Below are 6,931 nucleotides of genomic sequence, written 5' to 3' on the forward strand. Positions count from 1 at the left end.
AGAGGCTTGGGTGGGGGAAGGGGAGAGCGGGACAAGGGGTGCAGAAGGGAGATAACTAAAACTGTTGACCTTAGTAAAAATGGCTGCCGTTGGCTTCTCTCTATGAGAATGCGCATGCTTAAATCTGTCCCCGCCCCTCCGCGGCCCTGCTGCGCATGCGTCGCAGCGTAGAGGGCCAGCGCGGGAGGAATAAATTTCTCTGTGATTGGTTGGTGGGGGATTTCAAACTAGAGCCGGCGGCGCGGAGCTTCTCTGCCGTTGGTTGCGGCACAGAGGGAAGCGGAAGGCGACCCAGGTGGGGCCCAGAGACCCGGCCAGGTGGGCTCTGGAGCTTCGAGGAGAGGTCGGTGTGGCGCTGGATTTGCGGTAGGAGGTAGGGCGTCGGGAGTGGCGAGCCGTGGCCCCCGCCGGAGCCGGTGAGAGGGCGCACCCACAGCCCCTGCACTGGGACTCCGGCCGGGCGGGAGCCGGAGCGGCCTGACGGGGTGGCGGCTGGGAGGCGGGGTAGACTTCGCTCCTGCGCCGCTGTCTGTAGACAGCCGAGGCGTCTTTTTGTCCAGGTGGTGGCTTGAACCAGGCAAGAGCCACCTCGAGGGTCTGGCTGCCCCCTAGATAAGAGTTTTGGAGTTTTGGGGGTGGCACCCCCATCCTTTCCGAGGGAGAGACCCTGGTGTGTGGGAGGCCGCGGCGCTGAGCGGGGAAAGCATTCCCGAGGGCAGTCTAGGTGAGCCGGCTGCGCAGTGACTGCCGGCCCTGCCCACCCTGCTTCTTAGGCTCAGTAACCACGAGGCCGTGCGTGTCTCTCTAGAGCAGCGGTTCTCAACCTGTGGGTCGCGACCCCTCTGGGAGTCGAAGGACCCTTTCACAGGGGTCGCCTAAGACCATCGGAAAACACATATATAGTTACATATTGTTTTTGTGATTAATCACTATGCTTTAATTATGTTCAATTTGTAACAATGAAAATACATCCTGCATATCAGATGTTTACATTACGATTCATAACAGTAGCAAAATTATAGTTATGAAGTAGCAACGAAAATAATTGTTTGGTTGGGGGTCATCACCACATGAGGAACTGTATTAAAGGGTCGCGGCATTAGGAAGGTTGAGAACCACTGCTTTATAGGATTTCATTCGTAGGCGGAAGGTGGGGTGGGTGGGAAGATAACACTTTTTTTTTTTTTAAAGAAATGTCATTATCATCTTTACTGAGAAGGCGCCTTTCCCATAGCTTAATCATTCAACAATATGAAGTGCAAACTATAAGTACAAGACAATCTTACTTGGTTTTAAAGGGCTTGCAGTTTACTTGGGGATGATAGAACCTAAACAGATAACTGAGTGGTGGATCTAGTAGGCTGGTACACTGTTGAAGGTGATGTGGGCACATTAATTGGTACAGCCCTTTAAGAAAACATTTTGGCAACATTATTAAGAGCCACAAGAGGTTTTTACTCTGTTATAGTAATCCCATCCTTGGAAATCTAAGCAACAGGGCCACCTGGAGAAAAGCACTGTCCATGGGATAGTCAAGTCATTCCTTCAATGAATATTTATTAATCATTTGCCAAGTGTCAGGTACTGTTCTGGACACCAGGAGCTCTGCCATGAACAAAACAGACAAAAATCTCTGCTTTCTTGGAACTTAAACTATTGGGGAGACAGACAATAAACCAGATAAATAAGTTAATATGTATGTTGTAAGATGGAGGTAAGTGCTTTGGAGCAAAATAAAGCAGAAAAGTGTTGGAGTGTAAAAGCCTGCAGTTTAAAATAGGGTGGCTAGCCCTGACCGTGTGGTTTAATTGGTTGGAGTGTCGACCAAACACCAGAAGGTTGTGGGCTTGAATCCGGTCAGGGCACCTACCTAGATTTCGGGTTCCATCCCTAGTTGTGCATACAGGAGGCAACCGATCAAAATCAATTAAGCCCAGCTGCTTAACTGAGTGTTGGCCTATGAAACAGGAACTCACCGTCAGATTCCTGGGCAGGGCACATGCCAGGATGCAGGCGATCCCCAGTAGGGGGGATGCAGGAGGCAGCCGGTCAATAATTCTCACTTATCATTGATGATTCTCTCTCTCCCTTCCTCTCTCTGAAATCAATAAAAAACATATTTTTAAAAAAATCAGTTAAGAAAACATATTTTTGGGTGAGGAATAAAATAGGGTGGCTAGGAAAGACCTCACTGAGAAAATGATGTTTGAATAAACACTTGAAGGAGGTAAGGGAGTGACTGCAAGAAGTTCCAGGCAGATGTAACTGAAAACTGGAAATTACCTAAATGTCCAAAGAAGAGAACGGCTAAACAAATAATTGTTCATCAACTTTTTGGAACATGATAGAAAAAAAGCAAAACACAAAATTATGTACAATCTGTGATTGTAATTTTTATGAAATAAATTTGAGCATAATGGGCAAAGATTAGATAAGGAGGTACATATAGTTATTTAGGGTGGTGAGGCTTTAGTTTCACTATTAAAAGTTAAATTTTTTGAATATAGAAAATTAACAATATGAGGCAGAGTTTTATATTTGCTAAATAAATATTGTAGATAAAGAAGAGATCATTTTGGACTGAAATGGTTAGGGAATGCTTTGGTGGATTGATAAGACTTATACTAGATGTTGAAGAATGGAGCACTTCATAAAGGGAATTCACAGAAGAAAAAAAGGAGAACTTAATATATTGAACTGGTAATAATTTTCTGAAAAATAATTCAGCTCGTCCCTTTCTTTGGTTTTCATTCATGTTGGCCCGAGGATGGTCTATTTACTCTTGGTGCAATTGATTTGCTCATAAAAACATTTGTTTTCAAGATATTCCTTCTGCCTGCCAGTTGTATAGAGGTTTTTTGAAAATATTTTTTTAAATTGATTTCAGAGAGGAAAGGGGGGAGAGAGAGAGAGAAATATCAGTGATGAGAGAAAATCATTGATGGGCTGCCTCCTGCAGGCCCCCTACTGGGGATCGAGCCTGCAACCTGGGCATGTGCCCTGACTGGGAATCGAACCGTGACCTCCTGGTTATGAACCAGGTTGACACTCAACCACTGAGCAACACGGGCCGGGCTGTATAGAGGCTTTTGATATGGTGAAGCAGAAACTGGATATTTGGGGAAAAGAAATGCTTTCATATAAAAGGATTCTATAGTATTGAGACTCTGGGGGAATGGTTTTCCTTGGCAGCAGAGAACATATATTTGGGATCTCCAGATTTAGTAATGTTTGTGAGAATGTTTTTCATTAAAACTCTTCCTGAAAAATTCAGGCAATCTTCCATTGCTTTGTCTTACAATATTTAACACCCTTGATGCATCTACAACACATGATGTATAGGTCTCTTAATACTGTTATTTGTAGGGGGAGGAAGAAGAGGATAGAGCCTTTCCCCAGGATACGCTGCAGTAAAGATCTGTAGTAGTCTGTTATTCTGAAGGACAGACGATGTCTGTCTCTTGGCTGGGTGATTGAAATTAAATTGGGGACTCAAAGCAATCACATCAAGCGGGGCCTCTTTCCCGGTGATGCACAATTGCTCCCTTAGGGATACTCACAGACTGGGAATCTGTAGCAATGACTTCTCCACCTCTGGGGCTTCTCATCAATAACAGCTGAGATTTTCTAGCACCTTTTTGCTTAAAGTGCTCTACACACTGATTTCCTTGCTCCACACAGGGATCATTTCAGCTTTCCCAAAAGGCAGCCGCCTCTGTAGTGAAAAGTGACAGCTGTTTTACAGCTGCAAAGCAATGTACTACAATATGACATTGTTTTTGTTTCCTTTCACATTCGTGTATCTCCTAGCTATGGAACTACATAATAAAGGGGAGAAATAAAGAAGTACTCATAAGGGTAAAAATGTGACCCGGGAGGAAAATTAAAGCCATTTTCAACGGACATTGAGTAGGATGAGTAATTTTTAACTTTTCGAGTTACAATTTGGCTACGATATCATAGTTACGTAGAACTGATGCAAAAAGATATTTAGTCCTCTATAAAAGTTTTTAATTCCTGAGAGTCACTTCTATAGAACTTAGTGAAAATGAATGATGGTCCCCTAGTGTCTAAAGAAAAGAGAATTAGATTTTCCTAGTGCTGTTTTTTTTTTATTATTATTATCCTAAATAAACCTATGTTAGAGGAAAAACTCTTGTACACTATAAGCCTCATTTAGAACAGCTTGTTTAAAAACGAGCCTAGAACTGGTCAGATTTTGCTATCCCCCATTCTTCTTGGTCTGGGGTCCAGCTATGATTTTGTAATCACTGTTCTATAGTGTAAATAACTGTCAGACGAAAGCAAAAACAAAAATTTCATATGTACTATAATAATACCCTGTATTTTTATGATAAGATTCAATTTATACATTTTTACAACTTTTATTTATTTTTTATTGATTTCAGAGAGAAAGGGAGAGGGAGAACAGATAGAAACATCAATAATGAAAGAGACTCATTGATCAGCTGCCTACTGCAGGCCTCCCACTGGGGATCCAGCCTGTAACCTGGGCATGTGCCCTGACCTCCTGGTTCATAGGTTGAGGCTCAACCATTGAGCCACACTGCCTGGGCTATACATTATAAAACTTTTAACAACATTAATTGATAATCTGTGAGGTAACTAGGACAAGTATTATTGTTCCTATTTATAGATATGTCTCAGAAATTAAGTGACTCACCCAAAGTTATACTACTGGTAAATTGAAGAACTACAACTTTATTTCAGGGCTCTGCTCTGCCCCCTTTTACCATTAAAAAAAAAAATCTATATTATACTAGAATGGATGTTCTACGTTGATGTTCACGTAGAATGGAAATTCTTTTGACAATAGATGACTGGGTGTATATGTATGTGTGTGTGTGTGTGTTCTCTGACTTTTGTCAAATATTTTTAAATACTGAGTGTATGTACAATAGTTCCAAATGTAAGGTTTCTGTTCTCGAATTTACAGTTTACCTGGGACGGGACATACATGCTAAAGTGCAAGGTGTATGTGTCTGCTTGCCAATTAAGTAAAGCAGTGGGGGAAAGATCAGGTGAAGTGAGTGATGATGACCAGCATGTGATGAGGGGATGGTTATAATACACATGAGAGAAGAATGCACAGGTTTGGTGATTATACTTATAATGAATGAACTAACTTTAGGTGATTCTGAGATTTGGAACTGAGTGACTGGGAGAATGATGAAAATAAGGAATCAAATTGGGAGTCAGTAGGATAGGGTATGTCAGTGGATAGGGTAATTGATAATAAAGTCAAGCCTATACCTCATGGTACTGTATTGAATACTGTAGGCAGTTGTAACACAATGGTAAATATTTGTATATCTAAACAGAAAAGTTACAGTAAAAGTGTGGTGTAAAAGTTAAAAATGGTACACCCATATAGGGCACTTATCATGAATGGAGCTCGCAAAACTGGAAGTTGCTCTGGGTGAGTCAGTGAGTGGGTGAATGTGAGGGCTTAGGACATTACTATACACTACTGTAGACTTTATAAGCATGGGGCTACAGTAAATTTATACATTTTTTTCTTCAATAATCTTAGCTTACTGTAATGTAACTTTTTTTTTACTTTATGTATATGAGGGGATAAGATTGAATAATATCTAAGAATCAAGCCCAGCATCTGGGGCATCCCAAGCAAATTGAGAGCAGCTGAGTTGGCATTAGGAGAGAGGGTAGGGCTGGTGAGATAAATGAGTGAGTAGCCTGTAGAGATGTAATGATTAAAGTGGAATAGTTCGGTACATTTTTTGAGAGGTTGGAGGATTGAACTAAAGGAATGTCTGGTGTTGAGAGAGAAGAATAGAGAAAAATTCATAATCAAACTATTTGTAAAACTAAAATTCTAAATCTAGAGACTTTGATGGTCTGACAGAGTTAGGGTTACCTCTGCTGTTTTACAATACAGCACTGCAAGTACAGTTAAACAACTATTTCCTAGGCCAGTGGTTGGCAAACTCATTAGTCAACAGAGCCAAATATCAACAGTACAACTATTGAAATTTCTTTTGAGAGCCAGATTTTTTAAACTTAAACTATATAGGTAGGTACATTGTTATTAACTTAATTAGGGTAACTCCTAAGCTGGCCTTTGCTAAAAACGTCCTCAGTCTGATTGAGGTACGTTCGCTGAGGTCGACCCCTTCCAACTCTCCCATCCTCAGCTCGTGCATGAATCGGGAGCGCCTCCCCCGCGCTGCTATCCCCGGCCAGCTTGCGCCAGTGTCTCCATCTCCCGTTGCCCGAATGACCACCACCCCCCACTTCTTCTAACACCACTTCTTCAAAATAGACTCGCCCAGGCCGAAAACCGACTTCTGTGCCTGGGCCACGAAGTTTCAATTGCATTCTACGTGTGCGCCTGCATGTGGTATTTTGTGGAAGAGCCTCACTTAAGGGACCAAAGAGCTGCATGTGACTTGCGAGCCGCGGTTTGCCAACCACTGTACCTAGGCACTAGGCATCGTATTAGGAGAACAGTGTAGACTGAGGTAGTTTTATGAGATAACAGTTACTCATGATGAGGAGATGTCCCCAGGTAGGTTCTCTGTGTCCTTAGACTTTTCAGGAATTAGGTTGTGTTTTCAAGAGAGTACCTCCTCCAAACCCTTGCTCTAGGAAGTGATATGCATAAAAAAAATAGGAAAGAAGAATAATGGGCTAGAGGAACTTGAGAAAATGTGAGGATCCAATCTAATAAAAGAGAAACATGGTAATTGGCGTACGACTGCTACCCTTCCCATTGGCTAATCAGTGAGATATGCAAATTAACTGCCAGCCAAGATGGCGGCCGGCAGCCAAGCAGCTTGAAACTAACATGAGGCTTGCTTGCTTCAATGACGGAGGAAACCAACGTTCCCCACCTGCCTTGCAGGCCTCTGAGCCTGCAGTTTGAAACATTTTAACAAATATAGAAGCT

At 42.4% G+C, this 6,931-nt stretch overlaps 1 protein-coding gene across 4 annotated transcripts in view; it reads left to right on the plus strand.

The window, feature by feature from the left end:
- The first annotated feature begins 222 nt into the window (after positions 1-222).
- Positions 223-6,931, plus strand: part of RACGAP1 (Rac GTPase activating protein 1) — a 33,749-nt gene continuing 27,040 nt past the window's right edge. For 2 of the 4 annotated variants that reach the window (XM_006755448.1, XM_006755449.2), the window contains exon 1: positions 229-343. The gene's annotated coding sequence lies outside the window, so the exon portion shown is untranslated. Of the gene's footprint in view, positions 344-6,931 lie in introns of all 4 variants that reach the window. The other 2 variants (XM_006755450.2, XM_015558567.1) reach the window with 2 other exon arrangements.

Source organism: Myotis davidii, unplaced genomic scaffold (assembly GCF_000327345.1).
Source record: "Myotis davidii unplaced genomic scaffold, ASM32734v1 scaffold290, whole genome shotgun sequence".
Lineage (NCBI taxonomy): Eukaryota > Metazoa > Chordata > Mammalia > Chiroptera > Vespertilionidae > Myotis > Myotis davidii.